This window comes from Atractosteus spatula, chromosome 10, assembly GCF_055471065.1.
Source record: "Atractosteus spatula isolate fAtrSpa1 chromosome 10, fAtrSpa1.hap1, whole genome shotgun sequence".
NCBI lineage: Eukaryota > Metazoa > Chordata > Actinopteri > Semionotiformes > Lepisosteidae > Atractosteus > Atractosteus spatula.
Genome location: NC_142715.1, coordinates 24,359,576 through 24,386,376, shown reverse-complemented (window position 1 = coordinate 24,386,376; position 26,801 = coordinate 24,359,576). Strand labels below are relative to the sequence as shown.

The window sequence follows — 26,801 nt, the reverse complement described above, 5'->3', positions numbered from 1 at the left end:
TGTGACAGATAATTACTCTTGTGTACTGAAGTTAAATATTCAATAATTATGTGTAACTATGAGAAGTTATTGTATAATGAACACACTGTTAAAATCACACTGCATTCATACAGTACAGCTCCTGACTCCCCCGTCCTTTGTATAAAGTCTAGAGTGGTGTTAATGTTCTACAGCTCCTGAGTCACCTGTTCTGTCTGCAGAATACAGTGGCTACAGGCTGATGGGCGGCCCTGACTCCTGTTCTGGCCGGGTGGAGCTGCAGTACCGCAGTGAATACAGGACAGTGTGTGACCAGTACTGGGACCTGTGAGACGCCAGTGTTCTCTGCCAGCAGCTGGGCTGTGGGGAGGCTGTAGCAGCTCCAGGACAGGCCTGGTTTGGACCAGGCAGTGGATCAAGGGGGGTTGATGTGTTTGACTGCCGGGGCAATGAGACACATCTCTCTCAGTGTGCTGTCTCTTCATGGGGCAGAGCGGCTTGCTCTCATGGGCAGGACACTGGAGTCATTTGTTCTAGTAAGAATCAACACATATTTATATTTTCAGAATTAATAAAGCTTCAAACAAAAGATCAGTAAGAGGTCAAATCCAAATCTCTCCCACTTACTCATGAAGCATGAATCCATTTACATCCAAGTCAGCTACACCAGTCCAACAGTTCAAGGTGCCACTGAAAGCAGTCCTCTTACTGGAATCACCAAGCCTCCCTTCCTTTTCAAACTGTCCTGACTTCCAGCACAACCATGGTCACCTCTCACCCAGACCTTTATTCCCATAATCCTCTCTCATTTCCACAGAGGTCTAGCACAACTTCTCAAGACCTCAAGACCACCCTTCATTCCATCATTTCCTCCATCCTTATCTGCTTTCTCTTTTCCTTCCATTACCCACCTCTTCATGCTGTTCTACAGGAGCCTGCCCTGCAGCTAATTCCCAGCTCCACCCTCCTTGTGTTATCAAACACCAAGTCAGTCCACATTCACATTCCTCATTCACAGCCCTTTCTTCCACAGATGTCCACACTGCAGTTTGTGCACCATCTAGTGTTCAAGTCACCTGCTGAGGTGCTTAGAATCCCTCCATCCCCTTACATGTGGGCTCAACTGACCTGCCCAGCACTGGCACATCCTCTTCAACCATGAGGAAGCTGCTGCACGGATGCAGCTGAAGTGAAGGAAGGGAAACTAAAAAAGATGTGCAGAGTTGTGGGCAGCCAGCCAGAATTTATACTGAACAGAGAGGAAGTGTGACATTAGAACTCGATGTCTTGCCAAATGTCTGAAACCATTTTGAAAATGATATGGAATATGTTTATGACAATATGTTCTGATTTAATAAACTGGGGTGTGTCATGCTAATTTTATATGAAAAAAATGTTGTTCCTGATAACCCTTCTGTTATTATTCTGATGTGTGAACGACAGTAAACATGATGATTCATTTTTACAGATTCCTCCCTGTCAACTCTAGACGGTGGAGTCCGGCTGTCAGGAAGAGAGAGTCACTGTGATGGCCGGGTGGAGGTTCACTACAACAGCACCTGGGGGAGACTCCTCCAGCACTCCTGGGGCTACAGAGAGGCCTCTGTGGTCTGCAGACAGCTGGGCTGTGGCTCAGTGGTGCAAATATACAACTCCTCTGTGTTTGAGACAGGCGACAGTGCTGTGTGTCTAACAGGTATTCAGTGCTCTGTAGTAATAATAATAATTGCTTAGACTTATATAGCGCTTTTCTGGACACTCCACTCAAAGCGCTTTACAGGTAATGGGGATCCCCGCCACCACCACCAATGTGCAGCATCCACCTGGATGATGCGACGGCAGCCATAGTGCGCCAGAACACTCACCCCACATCAGCTATTAGTGGAGAGGAGAGTAGAGTAATGAAGCCAATTCATAGAGGGGGATTATTAGGAGGCCATGATTGATAAAGGCCGATGGGAAATTTGGCCAGGACGCAAGGGTTACACCCCTACTCTTTTTGAGAAACACCCTGGGATTTTTTAATGACCACAGAGAGTCAGGACCTCCGTTTTACATCTCATCCGAAGGACGGCGCCTGTTTACAGTATAGTGTCCCCGTCACTATACTGGGGCATTAAGACCCACATGGACCGCAGGGTGAGCACCTCCTGCTGGCCCCACTAACACCTCTTCCAGCAGCAACCTTAGTTTTTCCCAGGAGGTCTCCCATCCAGGTACTGACCAGGCTCACACCTGCTTAACTTCAGTGGGTTGCCTGTTGTTGAGTTGCAGGGTGATATGGCTGCTGGCTAGTACAAGTCTATAACTCCTCTGTGTATGGGACAATGACAGTGTGTCTGACAGGTATTCAGTGTTCCGGGGATGAGTCTCACCTGGTGAACTGCAGTTCTCCACAGACAGTCAACTGCAACACTGGACAGGATGTTGCCCTGCTCTGCTCAGGTAGGAGCCATTCAAAGTATTTTTTTTTATTTTTAACATATGCACATTGATATGTAGGACATAAAACACAAACCCTAAAATATCTGTCACAGAATTTAACAACTGGACCTGTGAACAACAGTTAATATATTGTATGAAGTAATATTTGTTTTTATTTTAAGTCCATTAATATGGACTGGTAATAAACCAGGGATAAATGTTTGACATTTTGAGTATAATTGTAGAAGAGATTCCATATATTGTTCAATCCAGTCATCCCATTCTGTAGAGATACAGTGTTTAGTCATCAGGTTAATGCACTGCAGACCACAGATGTGAGGCCTGTAATTCAAATTCATTAAGATCTCCTTTCTTGCAGTTGTGAGCAACAGAGATGAAAACTGAGAATATTTGCGTGACAAGTCAATAGATTAATTAAAAAAGATGGGAACAATGAAAGCTTCCAGCCTAAAGAAAATAAACATTTTATCTATTTCTTTTTTTGAAAAAGAATAATTGATGGGCAATACCGGTATTGATGTAGATGCACTTACTACATCATGAGCAGAGTATTGAAAAGTACTGGTTCATTAGGTCCATAAGAAACCTTTTTAGTTGTATTACTGATATGTAATGTTTTATATTGAATGATCTGGACTTCCATGGATATGACAGGAAAGTAACTATTAAAACATTCAGATTCCTAACAACTGTATTGGAGAGAGAGTCTCTGGTTGTCACAGAATCCAGGGGCAATTTCTGGCTGGAAGGATCTTAAGCATCTTGGGGTGCAATATCTTGCTTAGTATAGACAACAGAGGTCTGGTTCAAATTTGAATTGAAGCTTATCCATTGGGTATTACTATGAGTCTGAATCATCAGATTTCTTCTGTCTTACTGTGTGTACTCACTCAAAAGAAATATGCATAACACATTTCATTTTTCTTTCTTCAGAATTATTTTTTTCATGTTGTGGCACTCTGAGAAAGCGGAGAATGTAGGCCTGGTCCTGTGACTCTACTACCTTGGATAGAAATTTGAGACAGATTGAACAAATATTTAAAAAATCATCTGCATATTTTTTATGGAGACAGAACCTGGAATGTTTTTTCACCTTCCAAAAATATATAAAAAAAATAAAAAATATAAAAAACACTGGCAGAGCTAGATAGCGTATACAGTATATAGCATTTAAGCAGTAAAAAAAAGGTTCTTACTAACTGATCGCTAATCAGAATCTGATTGATCTTCACTTGACTAACAGGCTGACAAAGAAAAGTAAAGAAAAGCTTGGCTTTTGCTCAGAATTGCCCTGAACATCTGTAATAATAATAATAATAATAATAATAATAATAATAATAATAATAATTGCTTACACTTATATAGCGCTTTTCTGGACACTCCACTCAAAGCGTTTTACAGGTAATGGGGACTCCCCTCCACCACCACCAGTGTGCAGCCCCACCTGGATGATGCGATGGCAGCCATAGTGCGCCAGAACACTCACCACACATCAGCTATCAGTGGGGAGGAGAGCAGAATAATGAAGCCAATTCATAGATGGGGATTATTAGGAGGCCATGATTGGTAAGTGCCAGTGGGATATTTGCCAGGACACCGGGGTTACACCCCTACTCTTTTTGAGAAACTCCCTGGGATTGTTAATGACCACAGAGAGTCAGGACCTCGGTTTTAACCCTAACCCTAACCCTAATCTCCCTAAGCCTGTGAATGGTCAGAAATAGCTGACTGACAGCTATTTCTGTCTGTTCAGATTTTCTGTAGGCAGTCACTTTGATAATAGGCTACAAATCCATAGTTTTCCCCTTCTTATAGAAAAGATGTTTCCCTTATAACTCTATAATATGAAATCCTCTATAATGCAATCAGAGATTTACCCTGCATCATAAATTAACAGAACAGCATTAATATGATGCCCAAAAGTGAATGAAAAACTACTATATTTCTATTCTAAACCTCCATCACAAACTAGAAGAGAATGTCTTCAGCCTGAGGATTGCACAATATTGAAAACCAGGATCTTCTTACAATTACAAGACTGAGAGCTCTCTTAAACAAGGTTCACATTATTTAACAAGAATCTGAACTCCAGTTCTTTTCATCTGACATGCTTCTTCTCTCTTCCTTCCTCCTGTTACCTCTCTCTACTCTGTCTTTTCTTATATTTCATCCGGTGAATTTCGACTCATGACAATTCTAATGACGAGGTAATGTAAGCCAAAAGATTCCCTTTGTTCTTCTTGCTTACCAGTCCTGCATCTTTCTAAACTACTATATTTTACACTCTTAATTTTTTTTTCTAATAACCTAATGTTAGCTTTAATGGCACCACACCAGCCACAATGATATATGTCTCTATATCACTGGGTATTGTTTCTCCTAGCTCAGTGCTCCCTCAGGCTGGTAGAGGTAGGAGGGGATTGTGTCATTAATGTTTATAGATACAGTGCCTTGCGAAAGTATTCGGCCCCCTTGAACTTTTCAACCTTTTGCCACATTTCAGGCTTCAAACATAAAGATATTAATTTTTTATTTTATGTGAAGAATCACCAACAAGTGGGACACAATTGTGAAGTGGAACGAAATCTATTGGATTTTTGAAACTTTTTTAACTAATAAAAAAATGAAAAGTGGGGCGTGCAAAATTATTCGGCCCCTTTACTTTCAGTGCAGCAAACTCACTCCAGAAGTTCAGCGAGGATCTCTGAATGATCCAATGTTGTCCTAAATGACTGATGGTGATAAATAGAATCCACCTGTGTGTAATCAAGTCTCTGTATAAATGCACCTGCTCTGTGATAGTCTCAAGGTTCTGTTGAAAGCGCAGAGAGCATCATGAAGACCAAGGAACACACCAGGCAGGTCCGTAATACTGTTGTGGAGAAGTTTAAAGCCGGATTTGGATACAAAAAGATTTCCCAAGCTTCAAACATCCCAAGGAGCACTGTGCAAGCGATCATCTTGAAATGGAAGGAGTATCAGACCACTGCAAATCTACCAAGACCTGGCCGTCCCTCTAAACTTTCAGCTCAGACAAGGAGAAGACTGATCAGAGATGCAGCCAAGAGGCCCATGATCACTCTGGATGAACTGCAGAGAACTACAGCTGAGGTGGGAGAGTCTGTCCATAGGACAACAATCAGTCTTACACTGCACAAATCTGGCCTTTATGGAAGAGTGGCAAGAAGAAAGCCATTTCTCAAAGATATCCATAAAAAGTCTCGTCTAAAGTTTGCCACAAGCCACCTGGGAGACACCCCAAACATGTGGAAGAAGGTGCTCTGGTCAGATGAAACCAAAATCGAACTTTTTGGCCACAATGCAAAACGATATGTTTGGCGTAAAAGCAACACAGCTCATCACCCTCAACACACCATCCCCACTGTCAAACATGGTGGTGGCAGCATCATGGTTTGGGCCTGCTTTTCTTCAGCAGGGACAGGGAAGATGGTTAAAATTGAGGGGAAGATGGATGCAGCCAAATACAGGACCATTCTGGATGAAAAACTGTTGGAGTCTGCAAAAAACCTGAAACTGGGACGGAGATTTATCTTCCAACAAGACAATGATCCCAAACATACAGCAAAATCTACAAAGGAATGGTTCACAAATAAACCTATCCAGGTGTTTGAATGGCCAAGTCAAAGTCCAGACCTGAATCCAATCGAGAATCTGTGGAAAGAGCTGAAAACTGCTGTTCACAAACGCTCTCCATCCAACCTCACTGAGCTCGAGCTGTTTTGCAAGGAAGAATGGGCAAGAATTTCAGTCTCTCGATGTGCAAAACTGATAGAGACATACCCCAAGCGACTTGCAGCTGTAATCGCAGCAAAAGGTGGCTCTACAAAGTATTAACGCAAGGGGGCCGAATAATTTTGCATGCCCCACTTTTCATTTTTTTATTAGTTAAAAAAGTTTCAAAAATCCAATAGATTTCGTTCCACTTCACAATTGTGTCCCACTTGTTGGTGATTCTTCACATAAAATAAAAAATTAATATCTTTATGTTTGAAGCCTGAAATGTGGCAAAAGGTTGAAAAGTTCAAGGGGGCCGAATACTTTCGCAAGGCACTGTATGTGTCTGTATCACTGCATAATGTCTCTCTCCTAGCCCAGCGCTCCCTCAGGCTGGTTGGGGCAGGAGATGATTGTGCTGGGAGGTTGGAGGTTTATCACAATGGCTCCTGGGGGACAGTCTGCGATGACTCCTGGGACCTGGCAGACTCTCAGGTGGTGTGCAGGCAGCTCCAGTGTGGGACGGCCCTCAGTGCCCCAGTGCCAGCCTCCTTCAGCCAGGGAACTGGACCCATCTGGCTGGACGAGGTGGGCTGCCTGGGGAACGAGTTGTCTCTGTGGGAGTGTCCCTCAGCAAGGTGGGGACAGCATGACTGTGGACACAAGGAGGATGTGAGAATCCTGTGCTCAGGTAAGCGAGGTAAAAAAATATTATTTATATTTTATTTATAAAATATCCATATTCTCGAATTCCACATTGTGGATATGGTTTGCATTAAGAGTGTTTAAATATATCTTACTGAGAAAAATTCAATTCAGTACAATTCAGTTTTATTTGTATTTTTACAACGGACATTGTCACAAAGCAGCTTTACAGATTTCCAGGCCTGAACCCCCAGTGAGCAAGCCTAAGGCGAAAGTGGCAAGGAAAAACTCCCCTAGACTAAAGCAGGAAGAAACCTTGAGAGGAACCAAGGCTCGAAAGGGGGAGCCTATCTGTCACACCCAGTACACCTAGAGGGCACTCCACTTCTGTCCTGTTCCTAGTTCCCTGTGATTATTCATGTCTTTCTGGTGTGTCTTGTTGTGTAGCCTATTTACTTCCTGCTTCTGCTCTGCTCCTCGCTTAGCATTGAGGTTCGGATGTCCTGAGACCCACCTAGCTCCAGGTCACTCCTGTTCATGGCCTGAGGGCGTAGGTTTCTATACGGCATTTCCTGAACAGCTGAGCCCGTCCTGCTGCTACGCATAGGGTCTATTTTCGCTCTCCTGCCATTCCACGGTTCGTCCCTTCCAACATCCGTGACACTATCCTCCTCTGGCCGGCACCGGGTTAATTAAAATGAACAGATATGAAAGTCATCTATATTATATTACATGGTGGAAAAGCAGACTGGTATTTTTAGTTCAGTAATGTATGGTAAAGTCCAGAAATGTCCAGAATGTTCAGTAGTTTCCTTTGGTTGAAATTTCTCTGGGAGGTTGAGTTCGACAGGTAGAAGGAGCTGGATTCTGGGCCTGGGCTTCCAAAAAGTCCACCTCAGATTGGATGGATAGAAAAGAAATAAAGTGAATGACAATGAAAGCAGAAATTGGTAGGTTGCATGGCTTGCTTTTCCTAAATATATATCGGAAGGCTAGACTAAACAAATATGTTTTTGACTCAGATTTGAACATTGAGAGTGCGTCTTAATTCCACACATCTGCGGGGAGGCTATTCCAGAATTGGGGAGCTCTATAAGAAATTGCTCTGTTGCCAGCTGTGACTTTTTTAATTTTAGGAACAACTAGGTAACCTGCTCCTTGTGATTGAAGTGTACGAGAGGGATTATAAGGGACTAAAAGATCACTCAAATGTTTTGGGCTAGGATCACATAGAGCTTTGTAAAAACAGACTGAGATATAGTTATGATACAGCTGGGAATGCACATATTCACATCCCAGCAAAAATAAAAAAAAAGAAATAAAGAAACTCTAGCACTGAACGTAAATTCCCCTCCACTAGTGAATGGGGATATATTTATCTCAGTCCTCCAGTAAGATCTAGGATCCAATCTTCAAACGTCTCACATCAATTGCCTTTCATGATTTTCTGCCTCAAATGTTTCATTTTGATTTGTTCCAAGAATGGCTTCCGGTCAGATCCTGATGACCCACACGGTGTTAAATGTCACCCTGAGCCTCGTTATCTCCATTCACAGCGCAGCACCACTCACCCTGAGCCACGCATTCTACTTTCATGCCTCAGTCTCTTAGTTGTGCTGCTGCTAAATAGCCAAGCTGATCAGAATGACGTTTTGGATCAGAACCTGATCATGTAATGGGATTTTAAAGCTCTGTGTGATGCACTGTCCAGATTCTGAATGAACAGAACCACACACTCCTGTCACCTTCATGTCAGCTGTGTCATTGTACAGCTGTCCTTGTTTCATTACGTGAGTCAGTTATAACTGGATTAGTACAGAAAATGAGACTAGTTGCTGTTCACATTGTTTGCTTGTTGTTTCTTTCCAGTTCAGAATGAAACGTTGGGCTGTCTTGTCAGGGTTTGTTTCCTTTGACTTTCCCTGCTGTCTTGGCAGTTCACACTCTTCTGAGGCTGTCTGCAGGCTGTTCAGGACAGGCAGAAGTTTACTACAATGGCACCTGGGGCAGCATCTGTGCCAACGACATGACAGACATCACAGCTGCAGTGGTCTGTAAACAGCTGGGCTGTGGAGACAAGGGTACCATCAGAGAGACAAACTCCAGGCTGAGCCCTGATCCCAAATGGCTGGACTCTGTCTCCTGTCGCAAACTGCCCTGTGGCAGTGTCCCTCCTCCCCCTGGGGTCAGAATGAGTGTGAAGACAGGGACGTTGCTGAGATCACCTGCTCAGGTAGAAAGTGAAGAGTGATGCTATCTTCCTCTTGAGCAGCTCTGCAGTGATTGTCTGGTCATGAGCTTTCTCGACATGTCTATATCTTGAGCAGCTCAGCAGATTAGTGTTTTGCCATGTTCAGAACAGAATAAGAGCTTTCAACTAAATTATTATCAATGTATATCCAAACATATAAAAATGAAATCAATGTCATTGTTCTTCATTTTATAATAATAATGTTTTTATATGAATATTAATCTTTGAAGGTCCTAGAAAAGAAGCTGACAGAAGCACTCCAGCCCCTCAGGAAGAGCAGCCTCAGCTGTACTGCCCAGGTGAGTTCAGTGTGTAAAACAGTCAGAGACACTGCAGCCCTGAGCTGAGGAACAGGAACCTTACAGCTCTCTTCTAGAGTCATTCAATACCTCACTAATCTCTACTACAGTCATTGAGCTAAAGACACTCAGAAGCCTCTGTGCTTTTGTCTACAGTCACAGATCTAATGACACTCAGTAACCTCACTGTTGTCTTCAGTCCCCCTGGCTCTGCGCCTGGCTGGAGGCACTAACTGCTCTGGCCGGGTGGAGCTGCGGTATGAGGGCTCCTGGGGGACAGTCTGTGACGACTCCTGGGACCTGCAGGATGCCCAGGTGGTCTGCAGACAGCTGGGCTGTGGGGATGCAGTGAGTGCAGCAATAGAGGCCTCATTCGGACCAGGAAATGGCACCAATCTGGCTGGACGAGGTGAACTGCACAGGCAGTGAGCTTCACCTGTGGGACTGTTGTCACTCTGGACTGAATCAGAGCGACTGTCGACACAAGAACTGTAGATGAACAAGGTAGCAGATCAATGGAGAAGTTAGACTGATGTCACCCATACTCTATCACTGCTTAATATCTAACTAATCCAACTAAGATCATCAGTCACAAGATTTGGATGTTTTGTAGCCATGTGTGTGTGAACAGCACTAGGCTTTAATTCTGAGCAAGACACCATTCATCCTGCAATCCTAGATTTGACCTCAAGGAACAAATGTAAAGATTTTTTTTTTATTAAGACCACTCTGGATTCAACTTGCTTTAAAACCAAAGGCAAAATAATGACAGTTCTCCTATCTCTTTTACAGGTTTGTCAGAGACAACAGCCAGTCCAGCAACAGCTACAGGTGAACAGAAATCTTCCTTGTCATTGATAACTCCTGTCTTTCTGTCTCTTCAGATTCCCAGTGTAGCTGTAGTGTCTCCTCTCCTCCCTCAGGGTGAAGATCAGTGTCTCTTCAGATTCCCAGTGTTGTTGTAGTGTCTCCTCTCCTCTCTCAGAGTGAAGATCAGTGTTTTCAGATTTCCAGTGTAGATCTTGTGCTAGTGTCCTCTCTTTCCTCATTGATTTAGTGACAGTCCTGATGGGTTAGATTGGGAATCCTTAACTATTCTTCATTGATCTTGGGTTTACCCTGAAGCCATGATAGCCACATATCGGAACAGGAGGAGAACAGGACATGTGTCGAAGTGTATATGAGCCCAAGAGCACCTCTCCTGATCCCTGTTCATCCATTGTCTCCCCCCTCTCTCAGGCAGAACCAGGACAACACCCCAGACACAGCCACTGGGAGGCCTGTCTGCCTCGCCCCTGGTCCTCCTGCTGCTGGGGGCTCTGCTCTTCGTGGTGCTGGCCCTGTTAGTGGGGCAGCTGATCCAGAACAGGAATCTGAGGAAAGGTAGGGAGGGAACTATCCATCCACATAGTGACCTCTAGTGGTCAGTTCTGTCACTCACATGGAACTTATATTTACATAATTACCTTGAGGAATAAACCTGGTAGAGAAAACCATTTGAAGATTAAGAAAGATTATCAACAATTAAAGATGGAGATATCAGGAAATTTGCAAATCCAGAAGCATAACATTTAGGTGCTGTAATGTCCAAAGAAGGTTTAGTAGTCAATGTTTGATCTTGTACTCCTCTCCCTGCATGTTAACCCTGAATGTCTGTTTTCTCACAAAGCCCTATCTAAGGGAGCACTTGTCCCCTATCATGATGCCGTTTACGAGGAAATAGAGTACAAACTGGCCAGAGAGGGAACCTACAGCGCCCCCAGGAGAGGTGAGTGGAGAGAGTCTTCAGGAGTGATTAGTCTCCAGCTTCCTTCTGAGGAAGATCTGAGGACTTAACACTTGTAGAAAATCTCACCATACTGGTTTTAAATCTGTAGAGTTTTCTTTCTCAACTGCTGTCAAAGTAAGTGAAGAAAAGCATCATAAACTCTGTGTTTCTGTTGACAACCTGGCTTCTCTCCCAGTAAGAGACAGTGCTGACTGACTGTAGGGTTTTTTTTTCTCAACTGGTGTCAAAGTAACTGACACCACAGTTCACAGTTCCTGACCTGCCTTATACACACAAACTCTGAGATACTGTTCACACCCTGGCTTCTTCCACAGCCAGCGGAAGACAATGAGTCTGCTGTCTGACTGCAGGTAATATTGATCTGTCCTCCTGTTCACAGGGAGATTCCTCTCTGACGAGCTGCCCTCTGGATACGATGATGTGGAGGACAGTGAGGGAGACCCAATACCGGGTGAGGGGAGTCTGCTCTTCAGTGTTGCCTCACACTAGCCTTATCTCAGCAAATCACAGATGCTGAGCAAAACTAGATCTGGTCAATACTGGGGTGGTAAACAGGGTGCTTCTTTAATTGGTTTTGATAGAAAAGGAGACTGCGGAAGAGCATGCTGTAAAAACTGCCTTTCAGATCAGATTAATCAGCGACCCTAGAGTTTTGGCTTAACTATACACCACAAAACATTTAAGATCACACTTTACAATTACTTTGCAGCTCTATGGTCAAACTAAGTCTGAGTCCTGAAGTGTACATTCTCTGTCTCTCTGTGTGGTTCAGGAGACTCAATAGCCTCTGTGAAAGAAGAGATCCCAGAGTACTATGATGATGCAGTAACTGTACCTCAGAGTCCAGATGCCTTGTCAGGTGGGTTATTTCAGTCCAGTCACATGGGGAATCTCTGCACCAATCCCACTGAGTCTGAATCTCTCTACTCTCTCTTCTATCTCAGCCTCTGAATACGGAGTCTGTACTATTCTGCACCAGTTACATGAATCTGACTCTCTCTCTGTGATCTCAGCCCTGCACACTCAGTCTGGGTCACTGCTGCCAGTGTCCGGCTCCTATTCAGTATCTCATAGGGTTCACATCATCACCCTCTCTGTCCAAATACAGCCAAACTTTCTCTGCCCTGTTTTCCTTCAACATCTTATTTGAAAATCTAGGAATTGTTTTACATTTATTACAGTTGTGAATAGGACTGGAAATCAGGTTCCCCCTGATCTCCTGTACTTAGAGCCTGGAGTTTTAGATCCTGTGTGATGTTCAGTTAATCAGTGTGTTCTGATGAGCTCCAGCAGTCCTGTGCTCTAGATAACTCAGTGTGCTGATGTGTGACAGTGATGCTGTGCTCTGTGTGCTTTAGGAGAGCTTATGTCCTCTGTGAAAGAAGAGGCCCCTGAGTACTATGATGATGCCATCACTGTGCCCCAGAGTCCAGACACTGTGTCAGGTGAGTTATTATAAATAAGACTAAGGAGTACCCCCTGTACCAGCCCACAGTAGCCTTTGTCATTAGAAATTAGTCTCAACCTAATTTCATATCTGCAAATAAACACTACCTGGAAGAGAAGAGGTCTCTTACTGGCCAGTCTGTGTCAGAATGACAGAGCCATTACTGACCTGCTCTTCTGTTCACAGGGAGACTCCTCTCTGATGAGACACCCTCTGGGTACAGTGATGTGTTCGACAGAGAGGAAGACCCCACTTCAGGTAAAAGGGGCTACACCCAGGGGGCAGTGTGGGTTAGGTAGTTCAGGGATGGGAAAGATAACCTCCAGTAATCCATCTCTGTTGCACTGTCATCCAAGACAGGGGGGAATCAGGCATTTTGCAGTAGCGGTAGCTTCACCCTATCATGTCCTACAAGGATCAATAACAGCTAATAAAGGCTGAGAGACCTGAATTGTACAAAGTTAGATCACAAAAATCAGAGTGTCACTGAAACCCACCTACTGACACACCCAGCCAATCAGATTTAAATTGATTTAAATTGATCAGCAGCTGATTAATGATGAGGGAATGAGGTCTGGGCAGAACAAAGCTTTAGGTTCCCCAAGACCAGGAATTCTGTTTTCTGACTGCAGAGAGAATTACTAGGCTCAGAAATTACTAGGTCTTCCTCACTGTGGTTTTAGAGCATTGATACTTCATAAGTATAAGTGAATTCTGCACTGAATTTTCAATTCTTCCAAAAAGATACAATTTAATTTTAAAACGATCCTATTAAACGCTTTTGACTACAATATTGTAACATCTATTCTGTATACTATAATCGTTAGTCCACTAATAGCCATTCATATCAAAGCAGATTACTTCTTAGATATGTTCTATTATGCTTGTTTTTGTTATGCAAATTATGATTATATCAATAAATTGTATATTGTTTGGTTAGAATACGTGTGAGACTATAGATTATTATGTTTGACTAGTTCCTAAAAGTCTACAAGTACTCTCAAAATATACTGGTATAATTTCTGATTGTTACAGAAAATTAAAATCCCCATTCACTACACTATTGTGACTACGTAAGTGTTTTAAAAAATCTAGGTACACCTGGCTAATGTCATCAATTCCAATTCCAATTCCAATTACAGTACACGGTTAGGGGCTGCAAAGCAAGGAGATGTTTGCTGAGATGTTGAGGTGTGAGATTCAGTGATCAAAGCAACCATAAAGTTTAGTTAAGTTCTGGATAAATGATTGTCAATCAACTGTCCGGGAATGATAGAAGGCGAGAGCTACTTCTTGCTTCTACTACTTGTCCAGATCAACTGGAAAGACCAGATTGGAGTTTAGTCTTTGACCCTCATAAAGAGAGCTTGCCTTTCTGTTGTTTTTAGAAACTTTAATTTCTTGTTTAGAGAATCCCTTGGTTAAAAAGTGCCTCTCCTGGCTAGTGAGAGCATCTTTAGAACAGGGAGATAGGCTCCCATTCATTTTGTAACAATTGGGTTCACAAAGAGAGATTTAACTGTTGGTTGTAATGTCTTAGGTTTAGAAGGTTTGGTTTCTCTTTCTTTTATATAGGTGTTCTGTAAAAGCTGAATACTTGGTAGCAGTTTGAGGATTTTCTGGGTGGTTAGGATGTAGGTGTCTAAAACACCTTGTTAGCAAATTTGTAATTGCGTGCTGTATATCTATGTTGTGTGTAATTTCGTGTGTGTAGTGTTGTTAATAACAAATATTTAACTAATTGTGCTTTTTTCAATACAATAAAGCTGTTCCAAAGAACAAATCTCTTATGTGCCTTTAACTATACCAAATGCTTGGGTATATTCTTGGCAAAATCTTTAAAAGTTGGGGGTTATGATTAATTTATTTTTTAATTTATCTACTCAGTCATTTTTGATATTCACAATTTTCATAATCCTTATATGTAACAATATTTTTCAATAACTGGCTCATTTGACAAATCATGAGTCTGTCTCTCTGTCAGGTGTCCTCCAGCCTGGCCCTGGAGTGAACAGGGTCCTGCCTACATTGCCCTCTGAAGAAGGAGCCCCTGCCCCTGACAGGACTGACTACGATGATGTTGGGGATGACTCTCGGGGAGAGGATGGGCGCTGTGAGACTGACAGGGCTGTCTGGGAGAACCTCCTCGAGCAGGTCTAGACACAGAAGAGCTTCACCAACAGAGTCACACAGTCTTACAGCAGCTCGGAGCACTGAGACTGTCTGTGACCTGAGTCCACTTCACTCCACTGCTTCCACACTGACACTGTCTGTCACCTGAGAGCTCTGACCAGTGAGTCACTGTCCTCATTGACTTTGTCTACAGGACCTGCAGTTTGTGTTTTAAAACAGGGAGACCTTAAAGTTCCCTATTCCACTCAGTCTTTTTTCTTGTACAATATGTTTCTGAAATAAAACTATTAATTGATATAGAATTCTGAATGTAACATTTCTGATGTGCAGAAATGTATAGACATTTTCTTTACGTTTCCTTTTTAAAAATAAACTTTTTAAAACCATTTTGTCATTCATTTGTAATTTCTTAATTTTGTACAATTAAAGACTTTTAATTAAATATATAAGGAACCTTTGGCCACTCACAATGATAAAATCAACCCCAGAAGGAGAGAATGCCTAAATGTTTGTGATCAATTCATAAGTATGACTTAATCCACACAAGGAGCAAAAGGCACTGTTGACAGAGCCAGATACAACACTACCAAAGAGACAACCTGGCTGTTATTTACATTCCCTTCAAATCAAAAGGTTAAGATAGATAGATACTCTATTGGTCCCATGAGAAGAAATTGCATCTATCTATCTAAGACTCCTTGTCCTGCCTTCAGGAGCTGCTCAATTTAAAACGCAGCATCCCACAGCACTAGAGACACCCCAATATTCACTTTATACTGCACCTCAAACCATAGGTATTTTATAGCACCCAGATTGACGAGTACAGAGCACTAGATACAGTAAAACATCTTCATATTTGAAAGAAATGTGAGTGTTTTGCACATTTCAAGCTACAACAAGTAAACATTTGAGGACCTAAGTCAATATCACCTGGAATGATCAATAATGAGCAACATCGGCAACTTCCAAGAAAATCATTTTCACTCATTGAATTTGATCTTCATACTAACCTTGCATTCTCAGCTATAATACTTCAAAATTACAGTGCAGATTTGGTGGAAAACTTCAAAAATCTGTACAATTGTATTTTAATATCTTGGTATATGTACTTTCATTTTAACCATAAATGCTGTTCAGTATATTGTACTTTTGTTGTACTTTTTAAAACATTTTACCTGAGGACGCAAGGGGACTGTTATATCTTGTGATAAATGCAAGACATCAGTAAAAGAAGGTGAAATTTTAATAAAATTGGTGAGTAAAAGAAAACCACAATTTGTATGATATTATCCCTCGATATCGAAGATCAATTGAAGGATTTGAAGAAACTATCAAAGAAACAACAGCAATACCAGATGATTTGGGTTTTGAACCAATGATTACACCTCAATAATCGTCCTCAAAAAAAGAAGAGACAGGCATGTTTTGAGCCTCATAATGATCCTCTTCTGGATCCACAAGAAACGTGTTTTGGATGTACTTATAACTTCCATCGAAGAGAGATCTCATCAGTTGCATGCAATTGAAACTTTTGACTTTTTGGATGGTATTGAAAATATTTGTTTCAAATAAAATAAACAATTTTCCAACGAAGATCTCATGAAGTATTGCCAGGATCTATTTGTCACGGACGTCCAAAGGGACTAACCGTGGGGAGCAGGAGAGCGGAAAAAGACCCATGTGCGTAGCGGCGAGACGGGAAAAAGGCCTGGGCTCATAGTGCAAAGAGTTCAGGAATGCCGTATAGAAACCTATGCCCTCAGGGAGCGGACGTGGGGCGCCCTGGTGCTAGGCGGGTCTCAGGACATCCGAACGTCAATGCTGAGCGAGGACAGAGTGCAAGACCCGGAAATATATAGCCCAAGGGAAAGAGAGGGACAGGAAGGACAGCAGACCGGAAACTAGGGACAGGACAGAGAAGGAGCGCCCTCTGGCTGCAGAGGGCGTGACAGTACCCCCCCCTTCATGGGCGGCTCCCGACGCCCATACAAATAAATGAGCTGCCCAGCACTGGGGGGAGGAAAAACCTCATTTAACTGAAAGGAAACCTCCGGGAATCCACGGCTGAGAGCTACCCCTTCCTCCGGGGTATAAACCTTTATTGGGTGGAGGAAGGGGGGGTAGAGAAGAGCTCCGGAGACTTAAAACAAAAAAGTACACAAGCACAAACACAACAGACAAAAACCTGGGATAGACCAGGGAGACAAACCACACAAAACAGATAGGAACCAAAGTTCCGAGACACAGGGAGCAGGGGGGAACAAAAAGGAGGGGAAACCAGGAAGAAAAAAAAAATCAAAACAAAAGGCAAAAAACAAGAAAAAACAGCATAAAACCCCGGGGAAAAATACCGCAGACTGGGCAATTGGCACGTTCACATTCTAATGCTGATATCGGAGTGGACAACCTGAGGAAAGCCAGACCGAAGTCCGCTCACAGACACAGATGCCCGGAGTGATATCCAGCGAAAAGAATGGAGGAACGGCAGAAAGCTTACCATTCTATCACTGATATCGGAGAGAGCAAGACCAGGAAGAGCCAGGCACGAAAACCCGCTCCAGACACAGAAGCTCGGAGTGATATCCAGTAATAAGAATAGGCAAGCCAGCTCAACATTCAATCACTGATATCGGAGTGATCTACCCGAGGAAAGCCAGGTGCAGGACCCGCTCACAGGCACGGAAGATCAGAGTGATATCCAGCGATTAGAATAGAGAAACTGAAAAAAAAACAGCCCAGAGAACAAGAAAAAACTGCGGAAAGACAAAAAGCGCCGCTCGCGGGGTCAGTAAGTGGCTCAGCATTCTGTCACGGACGTCCAAAGGGACTAACCGTGGGGAGCAGGAGAGCGGAAAAAGACCCATGTGCGTAGCGTTTGGTAGTGATAACACTGCTGATATTGATGGAGTAGAAACGTACGATGCGTTGACAGGATTTCTGAAGCGAGAAGTCCTAGAATGCCGCCTATAAATGAGCTAGGATTTATACCAAGAAATACTTTTTGTTTTCTATCCAGAAGGCTGCTATTGCATTACACATCTTGTGAACATTACCAGTTTTGGTAGCTTCTAGGCGCGATTTTCCAAAACCGAGACTAATAACAAAATTATTTAAGATGCACCATGTCCAAAAATTGTAAATCGAGACTAGTATTACTACAGAAGAAAATATTTAACTGAAATATTAATAAGACTATGTAAGTATAAAACGTAGAACAATTCAATTTATATAACTTATTTTTTATTCTTATTAGAAATGGGCTCACACACCGGAAGACACTAACGTTTATCTTCGTTAGAGTATGTGAATAACAGTTTAACCCAAAATGTTTGTAATTGTGATTTTGTTAAAATGCAATAAATTGTCTATCAGCAGTAAGAAATTATTAAGAAAGTAAGATTTTTTTTTATTTCACAAACGGTAAGACGTGAAGAGAGTTTACAGTTCGTATCCTTCGCTTTGTCTTAACTTAAGCGTTCAGGATCCAAGCCTGTGTGCGGACGGCTGTGTTTCTTGAATCTCTTGTAATCATCAAAAGTCGTTGTTTAGTCCTTCAGTACTTTCTCGAGTTGTACCATGGATATTTTATATGATTAATACTATTCATGCTATTTTGCCTTTTCCTTCACATACGGAAAAAGTTCAAAGTGTCCTTATGGCTGTGCTCCACATCTACACGAGAGCACCTGTAACAGTACAGGACACGCAGTGAGGAATTCGCGCAGCTTTTAGTTTAGTGCGGAGTCCAGAGGGAGGACTCGCTCGCTGAATGATTTCTCAAGAAATCCCAGGTGAGATTTAACAGGTGATTTCTTCAACAGCCACGACAAGTGTGGAGACGTTCTCTGGATTTCCTGAATATGACGTTAAAATAGTTCAAATAATTTGTTATAGTTAACAGAACTAAATGCTTTGGAGGTACATTTAAAACAGCAGAGCAACACTGTAGCACTTCGTGTGTGACTGAACTTAATTGTGTAAACCTGGCTCTCTATGAACACCGACAAAGAGTTCTCACTCAACAGAAGATTGCGATGTGAGCACAATAATATAAAGCACGTGGAGATGCCAGGGATTGAACCCGGGACCTCATACATGCAAAGCATGCGCTCTACCACCGAGCTACATCCCCAGTGGTGTGTGCTTATGGAGAATGCCTGCAATTTCCCACATTCGTGTTTCCTCTACTACAGAGTAAATTCATGGGAATGAAGAAATAAGGAAGGAAAAATAATCACATTGAAGCTTCCAGAGACTGGGCAAAAAACGAATCAGTTATTTTTATATCCAGTCACACGGGCGACGGTGGTTAATTCCTCGATGGGGGAGTGCTTATTTACCTCCTTACTCTACTGTCTTTCAATTCTGTTTTCTTTGAAAGCTTTTTGCATCTTTTAAGTGCTCTCGGTTAAACTACGCATAGAACAACAGCAGTACTGATGATTTTCATGGACCGATGCACACTTCTTCTGTACAACTACAGTGATAAAGCCCTGTCTGTAAATATTGTAGAAGAACGAAAAAGGGCGAAACAACGCTCCAACCACAGGAATGGTAACCAGAAGGATCGTGTTCTTATTTAATATGTCATTTTGAGATGCCTTGTCAACGCAGACAGGCGTTAGAGCTGAACAAATAATTTATAGTGGTGGTTGTAAACATGGAACATGTTATTTCTATACCAGGAAGAAAGGAGCAGACTCTTAAACTCTTTAACTCTTAAGTTAAAAGAGACAAAAACGACACCTAATCACAGCTAACATTAATTAAAATGACATCACAACAAAAGAGCGGAGCCTTGAGTGAATTAAATTCGTTTTCATTGAATGTCTGTGTCTTCATCACTTTGACCGGGGTAAAGTAAGCTTGAAGTTCAAAAACGATTTTGGCACGCCTGTAGCGTTTTTATGAAACAATTGCTTTGTATATACAATTGCTCTGTGTATAAAGTACATTGTGAATGTTCTCACAGCCTTCAGTTTGTCTTTTTTATTCCACGCACGAATATTCTTGTGTCCATATCACATATCATATAACACAGAACGCCTTCAAACCAAATGCATTTTAAAGACCACGACTCACAACCCCTCCATAAACATATCAGTGAGCTAATTATCCTTTTCTGACAGTCGGGGTTTTGATTGATGCGCAATTACGCACCATCTGGAACACTGGGGGACCGCTGTATACATACATACGTTCACAACGCAGAAATACTGCTCAATAGAGTTTCATGCGAAAAACCCATATATGACCATAGGAAGCAGAACAGCAGTTTACAATTACCCAGACTGTCAGCACGGGAATAAAGCTTTGTTTTATTTCTGAAACCCTTTCTTTATTTCCTGTTTTCATTCTGCAGGAAAATTCCTATTCTTTACTCAACAGCTTTTTAAAAACAGCACCCATGATGTTCAAATCATGATGTCCATGATTGTTTACACAGAAGACTGGCAGAGCTTTGGGTTGTGAATCTCTTTTTCTCATGGTTTTATTGAATGTGGCACTGTGCACTAGGATAGGGGGATGCTGTTCACAAGCCAATAGCATTTAAACCACAGCACCCACAATGCTGCAAGTAAGTGTTTTACACACTAAGCAGGTCCTCTGACCTTTCCCAGCCTTGCTTTGGGTTGTGAAACCTCTTTCAGTTTTTGTTATGACTTTTTCAATACGGCACCTATTAGACACGCAATACACTGGGATAGGGAGGTCCTCTTCATGACTCAATAGCATTTGAAGCACAACATTCACAATGCTACAACCAAGTGTTTTACACAGCAGACAGCCCCCCTCACCTCATACAACCTTGCTTTGGGTTGTGAAAGTGTTCTCTATTTTGTTATGATTTTTTGAATATAACACTACAGGTAATATACTGGAATAGGGGGGTCTTCTTAATACATGGGGTACATGGGGATAGCGCCTTAAAAGGTGGCTTCTCAAAGCTCTTTACAGAATGACAACAACAATAAATAAAAATACACAAGATAAAACACAATTACAATATATAGAGGAGACCGTGGATGGTGGTACTAAGAAAAGCAGAGGGGTGAAGAATCTCCCTACAGTTTACAGTTCAGTAAAGGCTTTTCTAAAGAAGAGGGTTTTGAGTCTGGATTTGAAGTAGTTTAGAGAAGGTGACTCTGTGATATCCTTGGGGAGAGAGTTCCAGGGCTTGGGGCATAACAGGAGAAGGTCCTGTCACCCACACAATGTAGATGGGCTTGGGGAACAGTTAGGAGAGCAGAATTAGAAGAGAGAAGGTTGCAAGGTGGGGAGTAGGGCAATAATAGTTCAGACAGGTACTGAGGTGCCAAGCCATGCAGAGCCTTATAGGTGAAATATTGTCAAATTTGTAAACCTGAAATTATTTTTTGTTCATATAGTCATTAAGATCCAAAAGACTTGGACAGAGATTCAACTAACCCAGGCATAGAGACTGAGTGTCGAGCGAGCAGGAGCGGTGAGGAAGGAGACTGCGAGAACATAGATATAGATACTTTACACAAAGTACAGACAGTGCATCAAGACAATATACTGTACAAACAGTAGACAACGTACAAGTAAACAATGCAGACATGTAAACAGTGACTGCAGACGTGCGGAATAAATAAGAAATTAACGTAGATGTTTCTATTAAATTTACGGTATTCGAAATGTTGTAAAAAGAAAAGCGATTTGTTTTGTAAAAAAAATGAGAGATGATTTTTATTTTATACAGGAAAGGTGTGCGTGTCAAGTTGATCTTTTCGGAGTGCACCATTTGAAAATATAAATTGGAAGTTAGTTTGGATAACTCCTGATGGATATTGTATTACAAATAAAGCTAAAAAGATAAAATTTAAAATTGTTCATAGGTTTTATCCAGTTAAATAACAACTGTCTAAATTTAAGCATGAGCAGGATGATTTGTGCGTTTTTTGTCGGGTTGAAAGGGAATCTTTGGTACATTTACTTGTAAGGTGTGTGTTTGTGAAGTTGTTTTGGACGGACTTGCAGAGTTTTGTTTGTAGGCATTTAAAATTTTTTTTAGGTTTAAGGACTTTGATATTGTACTGTGTAAGAGAACTTTTTTTAAAAAAAATTTCTTTTAGCAAATTTATTAGTCATTCTGAGTAAATTTCACATTCATAAATCAAAATGGTCCAATAATACTCCCCTTTTTAGTACTTTTCAGATGGAGTTGAAATATTATTTAAATTCTATAAAAATGAAAAAAAATGCTTAAGCAAGGAAAACATTTGATATATGTAAAAAATATAATTTACTTCGTTACCTCTGCCAGTTAATTTTTTTTTCTCTTGTATCTGTTTCTGCTCCTCTAGTTGTATTTGTAAATTATTTACACATAAAAAATTCTGTGTTCAAGCCCACGTGTTTGCAGCCGCGGCAGCTGCAGGACTTGTCTGTGTCTTCCAGATCGACTCTGAAAAAAATGGAGAATCTGTTGCTTAATCTGAAAACTGAGGCGCACTCTTTCGTGGAGACTGTGCTTAAATCGATCGTGCATGAAGTTTCGGAAGTTTTCCGAAACCGGACAGATGATTCCGAGAAGTCGATTGAAGAAAAACTCCGCCGGATCTCTCAGGTTCTGGCGAGACGGGTCGTGATTAAAATCACGTCTGTCGATAACGGTTTCGGGGTCGAAATCGCGCAAATGAAGCAGGAGAACGAGCTTCACTGTTTCGTGGAGGTTTTGCTCAAATCGTTCGTGTATGAAGTTTCAGAAGTTTTCCGAAACACGATGTCTGACTCTGAGAACGAGTTTCAAGACAAACTCCGCAGCGTCTCCCAGATCCTGGTGAGTCGGGCCGTGATTAATATCACACAGTGTGTGGAGGACAGTTTCGGGACAGAAATAACGCGAATGAAGGAAAACGAGACCTTTAAAGTGCGACTGCAGCTGTGGGAGAAGGAGTCGGGAGCAGGAGGAGATCAGGGACAGACGGATCATGTTGGACTCATGCCTCCCTGTGAAATCACTGCAGAAACAAATGAAGAAACGGAGCTGTCGGGTGAGTGCGATGACTTACGTGGTAATGTCTGTGTTTAAAAACGGTGTTTTTAACTTCCTCACTGTTGAATCTGTAGTGGAGAGATGCAGAGCGAAGTAGGAAAGGTTTGTGATGTTGCCGAGGGATTCTTTTCTGCGAACTAAACTAGTTGTGGTCTAGTTATATTCTCATTAAGGTTATTGCTGTTCTTTGAATGTGGCCAGAAACTCGGTTTTGTCTAAGTATTATTGAATTTGTCATCATCTAATACACTTTCTTTCAAAGGAGACTTTGGAGTCTTGGAAATATGGTTGTGGGCAGATTATTTATTGACGTGGCGGTAACTATCTCTTCTGTGCAGTGTTTATGTACCTTATTGTACATTAAAGCAGTGTCCAGTCAGCCAGTGTGTCTGTATGAACCCCTCTCTCTCTCAGTGCAGTGTTAATGTACTGGAGTGTCTGGTCAGTGTGTCTTTATTAACCCCCCTCTCAGTGCAGTGTTCATGTACTGGAGTGTCTGGTCAGTGTGTCTTTATTAACCCCCCTCTCAGTGCAGTGTTCATGTACTGGAGTGTCCAGTCAGTGTGTGTGTATGAACCTCTCTCTCTCAGTGCACTGTTGGGGGGGTGGGGCTCAATCTACTGTCTCCCTTCCTCGATTTAACATCTGATTCGTCCTCACTACCACTACGGGCTTAAGAGCTCATGAATTTAAAGTGAATATTTAACACGCTGTGATATGTATATATAACCAATATAAATGTCAATATAATATACATATTACTGAGAAGTTATCATCAGTGAATGATTTTAAGATTTTAATGATAAATATCTATTGTACGTAGTGACTTTAAAATCTTTGTATATACAATTTCAGATTAAAACAAAGTTTTTGCATATTCTTGTGTGTATATATATGGTTCAGCCACAGAACCAGGAGAACATGTCTCCTTCTTCTTATAATATTATTGTGGTTTTGTTTTTGTTACTGAGAGATCTTGGTACATAGTATATATATAAAACCATTTTCCATTGTAATTCAAGGTTGTGGATCGCTGAAAGTCTAACACACAAGAGAGAATGGTGATATACATAGAAAAATTGGTACCAGATGATTATTTGTAGCGGCTTCCTGAATATTTGTCCCACAAGAGACACTTTTTTGTTGAAACTATCAGGTTTTGATGTACTTTCATGTGAACTCTTGCTCTTAAGATGGTAAGAGATTGCATCTGGTATTGCATGTAATTAAATGGTGATTCTTTTATTTGCTCTGTTTCCTATATCAGGAAAATATAGTATATGCTCAGTAGAGGGGCAAAGTTTTTAGTAGTGTCGTGGGAATTTTCTCTAAACACTTAAACACGCAGGAAGAGATTCTGCATTCAAATAGTATGCTCCGTGAAGTTGCCCCTCCTACAGACAGCACAAACAATGAAACCCACGTGATTCGTTAGTGCTATGTTTGTGCCGTTGAACGTAGCTTCTGTGCTGCTTTCGTTCCCAAGATATAGCGCTTTGTTTTTTCGGGGTCGTGACGTCACTCAGCCCCCTTCAACGTCGTTGGGGAACCGGAACGGTCTCAATCATTAGTGCTGTGTTTGTGCCGTTGAAAGTAACTTCCCAGCTACTTTCTTTCACGAGATATAGCGCCTTCTTTTTGGGGGGTTGTGACGTCACTCAGCCCCCCTACAACGTCTTAGGAGAACCGGACCGGTCTCATTCGTTAGTGCTGGGATAGTGCCGGTTTGTGCTGTTGAAAGTAGCGTTTGTGCTGCTTTCATTCCCGAGCGCCTTGCTTTTCCATTGATCACGTGACCATGCATGGTGACTTTGATCTCGAGTAAATCCGTCAACTTAGTTAAAGCACTCTGTTACCAGCGCGAGAGTAACAATTCTGCAACTTTGTTCCTCTGTTTGCGGTGGATTTTGCATTTAATATCATTATCTTCTATGCGTTTGTGTGAACAGGAAAATTAAATTTGTCTCCAATATCATACCCGAATTAGAAGAGTTTCAAGTGTAGCCTTAAAAAGCGACATTAGCAAACAATTGCTACAACACACGTCTAGTATACTTGCAATCAATTTGGGTTGTTTAAGCACAGAGGAATAAGAGGGTTTAAGTGGGTTTCTGATAATACGTGATTTTAGATATACAAGCTTTGTCAGAAACCTAATTACCGTGTAAAAAGTAAGACTACAGAAATAATAGTAATACATGACATTTACATTAACACTGCATTGAGAAAGAGAGGGGTTAATACAGACACACCGACTGGACACTGCAGTACATTAACACTGCACTGAGAGAGAGGGGTTAATACAGACACACTGACTGGACACTCCAGTACATGAACACTGCACTGAGAGAGAGAGGGGTTCATACAGACACACTGACTGGACACTCCAGTACATGAACACTGCACTGAGAGAGAGAGGGGTTCACACAGACACACTGACTGGACACTCCAGTACATGAACACTGCACTGAGTGAGAGAGGGGTTCATACAGACACACTGACTGGACACTCCAGTACATTAACACTGCACTGAGAGGGGGGTTAATTAGCTCCGTAAAGCTGCCCCCCTACAGACAGCACAAACGATGAAACTTACCTCATTCGTTAGTGCTATGTTTGCGTCGGTTTGTGCTGTTAAAAATAGCGTTTGTGCTGCTTTCATTCCAGAGCGCCTTGTTTTTCCATTGATCACGTGACCATGCATGGTGACTTTGACCTCGAGTAAATCCGTCAACCGAGTTCAAGCGCTCTGTTACCAGCGCGAGAGTAACAATTCTGCAACTTTGTTCCTCTGTTTGCCCAGGTACGGGGGGGCCGTGGTGGATTTTGCATTTAATATCATTATCTTCTATGCTTTTGTGTGAACAAGAAAATTAAATTTGTCTCCAATATCATACCCGAATTAGAAGAGTTTCAAGTGTAGCCTTAAAAAGCGACATTAGCGAAATTGTATGTTCTTACAAAGAGGCTTTAACGAACACATCTTAATACCTCGTAGCGGTGAGCTTTTTTAAAAATCATTAGAAGTAATCAGTTTCGCATTGTCTCCTTCTTAAATAAACAGGCATCAAGGGACGTGTGAAGATTCGACCTGTCTGTCGAGCCATGTATTTAAAAAGACTTGAATTTGGAACATTCTGAACCATTGTTGCTCTTTTTTATGCAAAGCCAAAGTGAAAAGGAACCAGGACTTCAGGACTTTTTTTTTTTAAGGGGCACTATGTACAAAGTTTACACAGTTCATAACACAACCGAGAAACAAGAGTCTATCATCTCACACATGAACACCGTGGCAATATTGGAAATTATTTTTATTTTCACACAACAGAAGTGAACATATATCTAGGTTCTTTGGAAAAACTGGCATTATCCACGTGTTTGTATTTACAGGGGTCTTATGCACAAACATGAAACGATTAGCTCAGTCATTTTATCTGTATTTCTGGTCAGAGAAGGTGCTATATAAAATAGTTTTTTTATTATTATTATAAAGGTCTTGTTTTCTTGTCCTGTGTTTACAGGCTCAGAGGCCAGTACTCTCTCTGAAGCTGGGGAAAGGGCTCCTCTTGAACAGCAGCACAGTGAGGAGGAGTGGGGCTCCAGTCTGATGCAGGAGACAGTGCTCACTGCTGCACAAGAGAAAGAGAAACTCAGGGAGCAGGACACCGAGAGCAGACAGAGTGTCAAGGATCTGGACTCTGTGCCCACGATGAAGACAGACCCTGAGAGTGAGACACCTGGGCTCTTAGTATGTGATGATTTTACAGAGAAGATGAATAATCTGGACTCGAACAATATTACACAAGGTTGTAATGAACTGGGCTGTGTCTCTGTACAAGAGCACAGTGAAGAACTGGATGTCTTTAATCTTACAGAGCAGGACATGGAGCCCCAGTTGATTGACTGTGCAGAGCAGCAGACTGATGTACCTGGTGAAGAGAACAGTGTTGAGATACAGCACCGAGAGGAGAGTCAGTACAGGGAGGAGCAACAGCAGCTCCTACAGGGCTTGATAATTAGGCCTTGTTCTGTTCAAGTGGAGAGACTGTCATTGCACA

The 26,801-nt window shown here is 41.9% G+C and overlaps 1 protein-coding gene, 1 non-coding gene and 1 pseudogene across 2 annotated transcripts in view; 2 read left to right on the top strand and 1 right to left on the bottom strand.

The window, feature by feature from the left end:
* The window catches only part of LOC148826073 (uncharacterized), a 588,722-nt gene that overhangs the window by 560,380 nt on the left and 1,541 nt on the right, over window positions 1-26,801 (top strand). The gene's annotated exons all lie outside the window — the stretch shown is intronic.
* On the top strand, window positions 59-22,779 carry LOC148826074 (antigen WC1.1-like; annotated as a pseudogene).
* trnaa-ugc (transfer RNA alanine (anticodon UGC)) lies at window positions 18,784-18,855 on the bottom strand. The gene has a single exon. It is a non-coding gene; the product is annotated as a tRNA-Ala (tRNA).